The 13,576-nt window shown below is 35.4% G+C and overlaps 1 pseudogene; it reads left to right on the top strand.

The window, feature by feature from the left end:
- Window positions 1-8,844: 8,844 nt before the first annotated feature.
- LOC132236091 (D-aminoacyl-tRNA deacylase 2-like) lies at window positions 8,845-9,399 on the top strand (annotated as a pseudogene).
- The last annotated feature ends 4,177 nt before the right edge of the window (window positions 9,400-13,576 follow it).

Here is a 13,576-nt window from a genome sequence, read left to right as displayed (position 1 = left end):
AATAGCAGTTAGTTACCAATATGAGAGCTCCCATAAAACTGTACGTTGATTTCTCAACAGAAATATTTTAAGCCAGAAGAGACTGGAACAAAATATTTAAAGTAATGAAAAGCTAGGAGCTACAACCAAGATTACTTTACCCAGCAAGGCTATCACTTAGTATTCAAGGACAAGAAAAAGTTAATTTATCACCACCAAATCAGTATTACAAGAAACATTGAAGGGAATTCTTTATAAGAAAAAGAAGAAAAAAAAAGATAAAACATAAAAAATATGAGTAGTAAAATATCAGTAACTATATACCCATCCATAATTACTTAATGTAAATGTATTAAATGCTCCAATCAAAAAACATATAGTAGCCAAATGGATAAGAAAACAAGACCCATACATATGCTGCTTACAAAAGACCTACATTAGATTAAAAGACACACACAGACTGAAAGTAAAGGGAGGGAAAAATATATTTTATGCAAATGAAATTTTTAAAGAGCTGGGGTAACAGCACTTATATCAGACAAAGTAGACTTTAAAACAAGAGAAAAAAAGGACCCAGCAATTATATTTCTGGTTATTTATCCAAAGAAACCAAAACACTAATTTAAAAAGACATATATATTCTGTGTTCATTGCAGCATTATTTACAATAGCCAAGATGTGGAAATAACATACCAAAGTGTTTCACTGATAGATGAATGGGTAAAGAGGATGTGGTACATATTTACTATAGACTATTGCTCAGTCATTTGTGACAGTGTGGATGGACCCAGAGGGTATTATGCTAAGTGAAATACGTCAAAACAAGACAAATACCATATAATTTAACTTGTATGTGGAAACTAAAATAAATAAATGAACAAATGAAACAGAAACAAAACTCATAGACACAGAGAACACACTGATGATTGCCAGATGGGAAAAGAGTTGGGGAATGGGTGAAAAACAAGAAGCAAGTGAGATGTGCAAATTGCCAGTTATAAAAACAGTCATAGGAATATAAAGTACAGCATGGGGAATATAGTCAATAATATTATAATAATTATGTATGGTGTCAGAAGGGTACTAGACTTTCAAGGTGATCATTTCATAAGTTATATAAATGTCTAATCACTATGCTGTACACCTGAAATTAACATAATACTGTATGTCAGCTGTAATTGAAAATTTAAAAATATATTTAAAATCTAAATGAAAAGATAAAAAATAAATCATATCAATGACTAAAAATAATTAGAACTAAAAAATAATTAAAATGCTACATAATCCACTTTGAAAACTAACAAAAATAATAAATTTTAGGGAATTTAAGTCATTACATATTCTTATTGGAGTATAAGAAAGGCTACAGATTAATGAACATAGATATCAACTTAACATATTAGAGAAAAGCAGTGACTAATCCAAAGAAATTAGAAGAATGATAATAAAGAGTTGAAAATATTGAAATAGTAAATAAAAAACATGATTATTAAAACTATAAATATATCATGTAAATTAATAAAATGAGAAAGAAGCCATGAAAGAAAAAATAAATAAACATAATAATCACTAAAAGGCTAAAAAATGCAAGAGGATAATATGCAAAATTTTGTGCTAACCATGATTGTGCTAACCAATTTTGTGCAAACCTAGACAAATTTGACAAATTCCCAATAAAATGTAACATTAAATCTGAGTAAGGAAGAAACAGAAAGCCTGAGTAGTTCAAGAATCTCAAAGGAACAAATTGTTTTTCTTAAAGAAAACAAACAAACAACTTTCTATTATTTACAAGAAAATGTATGACACTTTCAAAAAACAATTTACTTCAACTTTATAACATCTTTCTAAATTTAAAGAGAAATACTTCTTAACTCACTTTATGAATTTACTTGAACTTTAATAATAAAACTAGATAAGTGTTATATATCAATGAAAATGTGAAGACCAGATTAACTCATGAAACTAGATGTAAATATGTTAAAAAACCATTAGCAAACAGAATCCAGTTATTTCTATATATTGGTATATCATGACAATGTTGAATTTATTCCAGAAATTCAGGAGTAGTTTAATATTAGTAAGACAATACATTTATTATTATAGAATGGGAAAAATTATGATCATCTTACTATATAAACATAAAATACATCTGATATAATTCAAAACACACATAATAAAAATTATTAGCCATATTTAAATATTGGGTAAGTCTCTTATCAGGGAAGAAATGTGTCTGCCAAAAATTACAAAAACTTTACTATATTAATGAATCATTAAAAGCATTCCCTTTGAAATTAAAAACTACATGAAGAATTTTTTTATCATCTCTACTAGAGGCCTGGTGCACGAAATTCGTGCACTGGAGAGGGGAGGGTGTCCCTCAGCCCCGCCGTGGTCTGGCACCCCCACTCACCTGCTCCACCATCCTGCCTCAGCCAACACCCGCCATGTTCCTCGCATTCCCCCTGGTGGTCAGCGCATGTCATAGCTACCAGTTGTTCAGTTGTTCAGTTGTTCCGGTTGTTCCGCCGTTTGGTCTATTTGCATATTAGCCTTTATTATATAGTATAATACAAGTGTGGGTGAGGATATGGATTAATGAAAACTTTCTTATGCTGCCAGCAGGGGTGTAAATTAGGACAATCCTTTTGAAAAATAAAAATCTTTTAAGTATGAACAGTCATATTTCCTAAAACTTAGCAATTCTACTTCTAGATCTATAACATAGAGAACCTTTAAACATGTGTACCACAAAACCTATACAAGAATATTTACAGCAATATTCCTCTTAATAAAAAAACTGTAAGGCAACCCAAACATCTATCAATAGGAGAATTATAAGTAGAATGTTGAATAATCACACAATGGGATGTTAGATTACAGTGAAAATAAATACAGTTTTATGAAACCACATGAGTGAGTTTTAAAAACAGCTGAATGATATATCATCAAACTATTTTTTTTAAAGCAAAGATATGATAAGTACAAATTTAAGGCAGGTGTTACCTATGTTGGAAAGGCAGAAAAATGGGACCACGGTGAAACAGAACTACTGAGACCACACTATTGATGACGCTTTATTTCCCAACTAGATTTGTGGGCTCATAAGTGTCCTTTATGTAATGCTTTATCACTTGCATTACTATGTACCAAGTGTTACACAACTAAAGTCATTTTAGAGTTGCACATAAGAACAAAACAAAAATGATCTGATATAAAATAAATTTTTCTACTGTACACAACACAGACTATTATGCTTCTTCTGAATTTACAATAAAAATAACTGCCTCATTGTATTGTTTTGTGAAGAAATTTCATCTGCAAGTAGCAACAATACAATTTTAAATTTTTATTGAGGTAATAACACAACATATTACTAGTTTGAATGTTTTCTTCTGAGACAAACATCTTGGTAATTAGTACTATCAAATCAATAAGAAAGTTTAACTTGAGAAAGTGAAAGAGAATCATCTTTGCAATACTGCTAAAATGAAATATAATTTTTCAAGACTCCCATTAATACCAGTATGTTAGAAGAGCAGAGTTGAATGAAGGCTTTTGGCCTCTAGAATATTGTAATTATTTCTTCTGAAAATAAAGGAAAGCAACTCCATTCTAATTTAACTGTATAAAAAAGATTAAAATAAGGATTTTGTATTCCAAAACCTTTAACACACATTTTCATCAAAAAAAAAAAAGAAAATGAAAAGAAAAATTGTGAACAATACTTAGATTTAACCATTATAAGATCAGGCACCGCACAATTTTAAGTATTTTTAACTTCTTTATATTTTATTTATAGATTCCCACAGTTCTCAAGACTCCTTCCAAAGTCTTACAGTTATTTTGTTCTAGAAGTGCTTAGTTCAATCTGTGTTGATATTATGATTTTAATTATGTAAGTTTGCTTCTAAGAAACTATCTTGGACTTTTTCTTGAATATGGTCACTTTCAGCTTCATGATGACGTTCTGCATCACTAATCCTGACTCATAATTTAGCAATTATTCTCCATCATTTGATAAGAAGCATGATATATCTGATCTCAGGGATAAGTACATCTTCTAAACAAAAAACCCAAGGTTTATACCATATGAATAAGACAATCAATTTTAATGAATGGAAATATAAAGAGAGGGGGGAAAGAAAATCAACAGTGTCTGATTTTAACACTTAATAAGTGATGTAACCATTCTCTGAATGAAAACTTGATGAAACTAGATGAAAGTATGAAATAATTCTGAGACAAACCAGAGGATGATACCTAGTACTCAAAACTGAACTTCAAGTTAGGGCTAAAATTTAAGACTCAAGTATATAGCTGAAGCTTTAGGTGTGGAAAAATTTTCCCAGGGAAAAGTTAAAACTGAGAAGAGATCTAAAGAGAACTATTATGAACCCAGATACTTCGTTTTTGTTTTGTTTTTTAATGTTTTATTCAGGTATAGTTGACATACAATATTATATTAGTTTTAGGTGTATAACATAGTGATTTGATATTTATAGTTATAAAGGCTACTCTGTAGTTCCATAGCACTAAGAAGTTTGATTTAGTAATCTGGCTGAAACACAAAACCTCATATTTTAATTAAGTAGGTATCTCTGGACCATACCTTAAGAGAGGCTAAAAGACCAGGAGAAACTATTCTTTTGTTTCCTTGTGTTTCAATTGTTTGTATACATACAACCCGTCTCACCTCATTTTCAAAGTAGTTCCATACATCATTATTACATAAACTAGTAGCGCTGCGCACCAATCTGTGCGCCAGTAGCTCTCTGCAAAGCCTGGCCACTCTGTGCCTGTTGCCCAGAGGCTCTTCATCAGCGGTTCTCAACCTGTGGGTCGCGACCCCTTTGGGGGTCGAACGATCCTTTCACAGGAGTCGCCTAAGACCATCAGAAAACACATATATAATTACATATTGTTTTTGTGATTAATCACTATGCTTTAATTATGTTCAATTTGTAACCATGAAAATACATCCTGCATATCAGATATTTACATTACGATTCATAACAGTAGCAAAATTACGGTTATGAAGTAGCAACGAAAATAATTTTATGGTTGGGGGTCACCACAACATGAGGAACTGTATTAAAGGGTCATGGCATTAGGAAAGTTGAGAACCACTGCTCTTCGTGGTCCAGAGGCCCATCTGTGGCCTGGCATGGAATGCTTGCCTCGCAAGCATTCTGTGCCCCAGCCTGGCGAGAGGCCCATCCGCAGCTGGGAAATGCAAACAACTTCCCTCCCTGTTCTCAGGAACTCCGATAAAGGGCTTCCTTCCTCTTTCTCGGCTTGCTTTCACCCCTGTGCCTCCTCCATCAGCCTCTCCTGTCACACTATCCTCCACCACTTCCACCCTCTGGCCACCCATACATGACCTTGCCCAGGAGTTAGGGGCCACTTGACTCTGCTCAGCTCGCTGGTTTCTTCTCTTCTTACACAAGCATTCCATGCCCCTGCCTGGCCAGAGGCCCATCTGCTGCAGGGCACGGAACGCTTGCCTCATCAACGTGGCGATGAAGCAAGCATTCCACCAGGCCGCTCATGCTGCCCGCTCTCAGCAGCTGACCCCCCCCCCCCAGAAACTGGGGGACTCCGGCAGGGCTGAGGGACTGGTCGCTGCCATCTTGTGGCTATGGGTGCCGCCATCTTTGTAACAGAGTGATGGTTAATTTGCATATTACCCTTTTATTAGATAAGGTGATGTAGTCTTAAATAAAAATGATATGCAAATGGGGTTGCAAGTATTTTCAACCATGAAAGAATGTACTATGTAAAAGAAAATAATACCTAACCATATACTTGAAAACAGCTAATTTAGTTCAGCATAACTTTAACTGTAAAGAACTGTACTTCAAAACACATAAATTCCATATATGAAAATTATTTCTCTGAGTCATGAGAGTATCTTTCAATATTAGCTTTGACTTATTATGCTTTACAGATAATCTGTGTTTTATGAATTGAAGGTTTGTGGCAACCCTGAACTAAGCAAGTATATTAGCACCATTTTCTAATGGCATTTGCTCATTTTATCTCTCTGTGTGTCATCTATATTATAAAAAGCCACTGGCCCTAACACCATAACAACCAAAGACCTGTGCAGGTGGGCGGGGCTGCAAGCACTGTGAGGTGCACATGGGTGGGTGGGGCCACACGATTTTACACACTGGGCTTCTAGTATTTTGATAATTCTTATAATACTTCAAACATTTTCATCATCATTATTATATTTGTTATGATATATGATCAGTAATCTTTGATGTTACTATTGTAATTGTTTTAGGACACTATGAATGGTGCCCATATAAGATGGCAAACTTAGTTGCCTGTGTTCTGATTGTTCCACTTACTGGCCATTATCCCTCTTCTCAGCAACCCTATCCCCTGAGATGCAATACTATTAAACGTAGGCCAATTAATAATCCTACAATGACCTGTAAGTGTTCAAGTAAAAGAATTGTGCATCTCTTACTTTAAATCAAAAGCTAGAATCATTAAGCTTGGTGAGGTACCTAAAATAGGCCAAAAGGTAGGCCTTTTGCACCAAGTAGTGAAGTCATGAATTTAAAGGCAAAGTTCTTGAAGAAAATTAAGTGTGCTACTCTAGTGAACACATACACTGAGTGGCCAGATTTTTATGACCACCTGATGTTTATAAGCAAATTAGCTATAATTTCACACTGAAGTTACTAGAGGGCCAGACCATTATAAATGTCTGAATAGCACAACATACGTAAGTATCAATGCTGATCAAGTTCATCCTATCATGTTGATGGCGTATCCCAATGGAGATGGCTTCTTCCAACAAGACAATGCGCCATGCCACGGTGCTCGTATTGTACAGGAGTGGTTTCAAGAACATGAAGGAGACTTTACATTGCTTAGGTGGCCCCCACAATCACCAGATCTCAATCCAATTGAGCATTTGTGGGACGAAGTTAAAAGAGCCATCAGGCAGCTGGTTCCACAACCATCAAATCTCACAGAACTGGACAGTGCTATTCATCAGGCATGGTGTCAGATTCCTCACATCACCTTTCAACATCTGTGGAGTCAATGCCAAAGAGAATCGCCGCAGTATTGACGGCAAAAGGTGGCCCAATGAAGTACTGATGGGGTGGTCATAATAATCTGGCCACTCAGTGTATATAATAAGAAAGCAAAACAACCTTATTGCTGATCTGAAGTAAGTTTTAGTGGTCTGGACAGAAGATCAAACCAGCCACAACATTACCTTAAGCCAAAGTCTAATCCAGAACAAGGCTCTAACTTTCTTCAATTCTATGAAAGCTGAGAATAGTGAGGAAGCTGTAGAAGAAAATTTAGAGCTAGCAAAGGTTGATTTGCAAGATATAAGGAAAGAAGCTTCCTCTCTCCGTAACATGAAAGTACAAGGTGAAGCAGCAAGTGCTAATGTAGAAGCTGCAGCAAGTTATCCAGAACAGTGAACTGAGATAATGAATGCGGTGGCTACAGTGAACAACAGAGTTTAGTGTAGGTGAAATAGGCTGCTATTGGAAGAATAGCCTACCGGGGACGTTCATAACAAGAGAGGAGAAGTCCATGCCTGGCTTCAAAGCTTCAAAGAACAGGTAACTCTCTTGTTTAGGGGCTAATGCAATTGGTGACTTTGAGTTAAAGCCAATGCTTATTTAGCATTCTAAAAATCCTAGAACCCTTAAGAATACTGTTAAATATACTCTGCCTGTGTTCTATAAATGGAACAACAAAACCTGGATAATAGAACAATTGTTTATAACATGGTTTACTGTGGGAAACTGATATAGGGTTAAGCCTCGGACTGACCTGTTGGCAAAGTCACAAACAAGTCCCAGCTTAGAGGGCACAGTCCTCTTAGCATAATTAGGCTTGACCTTATAACACTCCCTAGATCTCATCTGGAAAGCTAATGGGCTGAGGAAATGCAGGAAGTGTAACCATGGTCAAAAGAAGTGAAACTCACAAGAACTGTGTAAGTATGGTAACCACTACCTTGTTTACCTCTCACTATAAAAAGCTTGGTGAGGCCTGAGCATAGTGGAAGTCCTTCTCCTTGAGTTGGGCTTGCCCGTCTGGTCCCCCAATATTCCCAAATTATCTCGTGACTTTTATCTTTCATTTGTGTGCGGTTCCTCTTCCAGATATTGAACCCTGAAACCATGCTGGACGTGGAAGGAAACACGACAGTTTACTGAGTATTTTAAGCCCATTGTTGAGACTTATGACTCAGAAAAATTATGTTTACTTCAAAATATTACTGCTCATTGACAATGCACCTCAACTGGTCACTGAAAAGCTCTGATGGAGCCCTGCCCAGCATGGCTCCCACAGGGCATTGGTCCATGCACAGAAGGGTCACAGGTTCAATTATGGGTCAAGGGCCCATACCTGTGTTTTCAGATTTTGGTCCCAGACCTGGTCAGGGCACATGTACAGTCAACCAAAGGATATATCTTTCTCACATAGATGTTTCTCTCTCTCTCTCTTCCACTCTCTCTAAAAATTAATGGAAAACATATCCTTGGGTGAAGATAAATAATAAATACATACATACATACATACATACATACATACATACATACATACATACAAATTCTGATGGAGATGCACAATGAGATTAATGTTGTTTTCATGCCTGTAAACACATCTATTCTGAAGTGCATTAATGCATTAATCAATGAATAGTTTTTAACTTCAAGTCTTATTATTTAAGAAATACATTTCATAAGGTTATAGCTGCCATAGATAGTGATTTCTCTAATGGATTTGGACAAAGTAAATTGAAAACCTTCTGGAAAGGATTCATTATTTTAGATGCCATTAAGAACATTCATGAGACCCTCAACCCTTGGGATGGTCACCCGAACTCCAGCCATCGCTGAGAGATGCCAGACATCTCAGGCCCAGGAACTTCTGCAGCAGTGCCTGCACACCCAGCTGCAAGTACTCCTCGCCCAGGGAGAATCCTCAGCCCAGTGGTGGAGGTTCAGAGATGATTAGTGATCTATTTTGCTTTGTCAAGGGAGATGATAAAGAACTTTCCCCCCCAAATGATTAATACACTGTTAAATGTGAATGTAAGTGCAACAGGAAATGGCAAACACATCTCTATATTGGGTCCTGGCAGTATCTTATCATCTCTCAAGCCACCAGTGTGTGTGTGTGTGTGTGTGTGTGTGTGTGTGTGTGTGTGTGTTGAAGGGGTGGGGGAGTAAAAGGAAAAAAATACCTCTGGAAAAGAAGAAGAATTAGAACTTTATTTTGAATTTGTGACTGTAATTGAAGAGGAATTAGTGCTAAAACAAGTGTGCTGAAGCTGGGGTTGTGGTGGGACATGGCACTTATGGGAACAGGCAGGTGTTAAAGCTGGATACAAATGGACCATACACTTAAGTCTTGAAAAATTAAAACTTAGTTTCTATAGTTGTTTTTCTGGTATAAAAAATGTTCTAGACTATAATTAGATTTTCTTCTTGAATATACTAATTTGCTGAATTTTTAGAGAAGAAAATCTTGAGTCTAATCCATAACTGTGCAACCTGCTAATTAGATGACCTTGCCAGTCACCTCACCTCCAGATCTCTGTCACCTTTATGTCTACTTTCCCCTATACATGGACTCAAAATTTTGAAAAAAAAAAAAAAGCTTTTCGTTTATTTTATGGTCATTGTGTAAATGTTCTTAGAGAGTTGTGTTTAAATATTTTGCAATGAAGAGTTTTGTACAATCAAGAAAATTACATTTCTTATATGCTCAAATGTATGTAGTATGTAATAAAAATAATTATTTTGTATTAAAATTAGGTAAAATCCAGTGCAAACCAATTATAATTTTGTCAATTTTGTTTTACTGTTTCAATTTTTTATATTTTAAATAAAAGATTATGTAAATTACTATTTCTTTTAATATCTATGACACATAACAGAAATATTATTTTGTGTTATAATATTACTTTGAAGTGATATTCAAATGCTTTGAATTATATTAAAAATCTCTAGTTGATATAGGAACAAAGTATGAGAGATTAAAAGCTGTTTTTATTTAACATGTCAATGGGTTAATATTCTGTTTCTCTCTCTCTTTCTTTTTTTTTTACCCAAACAATGTGTGTCTCATTTTTTTTTTGGCTTTGGTTTATAAAAGTTACTGCTTCATAAAATTAGTGCTAGTTTGTAATTTTTTAGGAACTTTCTTTCTTGTTGAATTATATTGCTATAACAGGAAGAAAAAGAGAAGCTTTCAACTAAAATTATTTGAAAACAAGTTCACTTGCTCATTCCCACACTATATACTTAATGATTTGAAGCCAGTGTCATTTTTTCATTAGTTAAGATTTGTGTCAGCTGAACCGGTTTGGCTCAATGTATAGAGCGTTGGCCTGCGGACTGAAGGGTCCCAGGTTCGATTCCGGTCAAGGGCATGGACCTTGGTTGCGGGCACATGCCCCGTAAGGGGCGTGCAGGAGGCAGCTGATCGATGTTTCTCTCTCATTGATGTTTCTAACTCTCTATCCCGCTCCCTTCTTCTCTGTAAAAATCAATAAGATTTGTGTCTCCCCACCTCAAATTCATATATTGAAGTTCCCCAATATGATGATATCTGGAGATGATGCCTTTGGAAGGTAATCAGGATTAAAACAGTCATGAGAGTGGAGCCTTCATGATGAAATTAGCATTCTCATAAGAAAAGACACCAGAGAGCTAGCTGGCTGTTTCCCCACCATGTGAGGATGCAGTGAGAAGGAGACCATCTACAAGCCAGAAAGAGAACCCTTACCAGTAACTGACCATGCTGCCATCTTGATCTCAAACTTTTAACCTCCAGAGCTGTCAGAAAATGCATTACTGTTTAAAACACACACACACACACACACACACACACACACACACACACACACACACAAATGATTCGTGGGAGGAGATCTAATATCAACAATAACAGGAATTTGAAAGAAGTTGGTTCTGCCCTGGCTGGTTTGGCTCAGTAAATAGAGCAGTAGCTTGCAGACTGAAGGGTCTTGGGTTTGATTCCAGTCAAGAGCATGTACCTTGGTTGCAGGATTGATCCTGGTCTGGGTGTGTGTAGGAGCCAGCCAATCTTGTGAGACGCATTGATGTTTCTCTCTCTCTTCCTCTCACCCTGAGTCCAATTTTTAAAGAAGTTCTAGTGCAGATAGAATACTACAAATAGCATTGCATGCTACACAGAAATCATTCATACTAGGAAGAGCCCATAAATATGGCAAACTTCACTGTTGCCTTATTTTAAGAAATTGCCACAGCCACCCCAACATCAGCAACAACCACCCTGATTAGTCAGCAGTCATCAACATTGAGGCAAGATTCTGCACCAGCAAAAAGATTACAACTTGCCACAGGCTCAAATAATGGTTAACATTTTTTAGTGCTAAAATATTTTTATTATGGTATGTAGATTTTTAGACATAATACTATTTCACACTTATTAAGTTACTGCATTGTGTAAATACAACTTTTTAAAAATTATTATTTATTGATTTTAGAGAGAGAGGAGGTGAGAAAGAGAAAGAGAGAGAGAAACATTGACTTGTTGTTCTGACCATTTATGTATTCATTTGTTGATTCTTGTATGTCTCCTGACTGGGAATTGAACCCACAAACTTGGCATATTTGGAAAATGCTCTAATCAACTGAGCTGCAGGGCTAAACACAACTTTTATATGCACTGGGAAATAAACAAAATAATTGTGTGACTTGCTTATTGTGGGGATCTGAAACCCACCCTGCCATATGTCTGAGGTATGCCTGTATTGTGAGAAATATGTGACAATTTAAGAACAACAACTTTGTAGTAAAACGCACAATTATTTATTCAGATGCATTACAATAGAATAACATGTCTAGATGAGTATGTTATCCGTTCCTCTAATGTTGTTGGATCTAAACCACTGCTGTACAATCTAGCAGAAAGAATCTACTCTGAAAGGTAATGCCCAAATGCCATTATTAAAGAGTACACCATTCTACTCTGGGTGAGTTAGATTGAAATTTAAGATTTTGATTTATTCATTTTGCAAAGACAAATATTTCAATTATCAAAGATCATTGTATTAGCAAGAGTTTAACATTTTCATATCATTACAAATTTGGGTTTCCTTATTAAAATGATATATTCATGATTGTCACTCATGAGCTGTTAAAAATATGAAAGAAATAGAATGATGAGTTATAACAGACATTGAATTCATAGCCAAGTAATAAGAATCATAGAGATAATAAAATATAAATAGAGACTAGTTAAAATATAGCTAGATTTTTGATTTTCCTAATAAAAGATTCTAAAATCCAATGTATTTTAGAAAAGTCTTTGATTGAAGCATTCAAAATTACAAAGGACACCTTTCTTTTTTTTTTTTCGTTTTTAACCTTGTTCCATAATACAATAAGGACAAGGAGATACTTTGTAAAAATAATGGGCAGTAAATTCAAAAGAAATTGAGGTAAATAATGCCTTATGCATATGTATAGTCAGCCTGTGAAATTCATTGACCAAAGAGGTCACTGAGTCAAATACAATGGTTGAATTTAAAAAACAGTTGGGTAATTTTATGACCACTAATAGCTTTGGGAGCTCTGCTCAGCAAGCAGAGATAATGATAAGGGTAATCAAATATCTTATTTCAGGATGTAAGTTATCAATGAGGATTTTTCCGATCCCAGGCCTTTTTTTTTTTTGTCCTCTGGACATTTCTCATAGACACCCACCTTCAGGGAGGTATAGCAGTGAAAACTGTTGTTATTCAGCATGTTTATGCTAAAGTTTCAGATGCCTGTGTGTTCTTTCACCTTCATCTGAAGTGTCTGCCACTGTAACATAGGAGCAGTGAAAACTTGTTTGGGAAATAGTATGTTCTATAATGATATTCAAGATAATCAATGGTGTGTGCTTTTATCAGAAACAGTTTGAAAAGTGACAATCATTACATTTTCAGAGATGAGACTTGATAGTGACATTTTTGCACACCTTTATCTATAGTGGCATTAATGAAATTTCCATTTCTTTAACACTTCATTCTAAAGCTTTTGTGTTTTTAAAAAATATGTCAGTGAGTGTTAAACTGTCTGCCACTTAAGAAATATTATTGAGCCGGACCGGTTTGGCTTAGTGGATAGAGCGTCAGCCTGCGGACTGAGGAGTCCCGGGTTCAATTCCGGTCAAGGGCATGTACCTTGGTTGCGGACACGTCCCCAGTGGGGAGTATGCAGGAGGCAGCTGATCAATGTTTCTATCTCATCGATGTTTCTAACTCTCTATCCCTCTCCCTCCCTCTCTGTAAAAAATCAGTAAAATATATTTTTTAAAAAATAAATATTATTGATTGCATAATACTACCTCTCATCTTTAAAGAATTGTCACAGACCAAGTCTTTATATTTAATTTATTTGTATTTAAGTGAGGTCAAAATTCAAGTTTTTCTGTTGTCAATTTCATTGATTTCTGCTCTAATTTTTATTATTTTCTCCTGGTTATTCTGGATTTTATTTGCTCTTTTGTTTTTCTGGTTTCCTAAGGTAGAAGCTTAGATTATTGATTTTAGTTTCTTTCT

This window comes from Myotis daubentonii, chromosome 1, assembly GCF_963259705.1.
Source record: "Myotis daubentonii chromosome 1, mMyoDau2.1, whole genome shotgun sequence".
In the NCBI taxonomy this organism is placed as follows: domain Eukaryota; kingdom Metazoa; phylum Chordata; class Mammalia; order Chiroptera; family Vespertilionidae; genus Myotis; species Myotis daubentonii.
The sequence above is the reverse complement of the archived record's forward strand: the minus strand, read 5'-3'. Positions and strand labels throughout refer to the sequence as shown.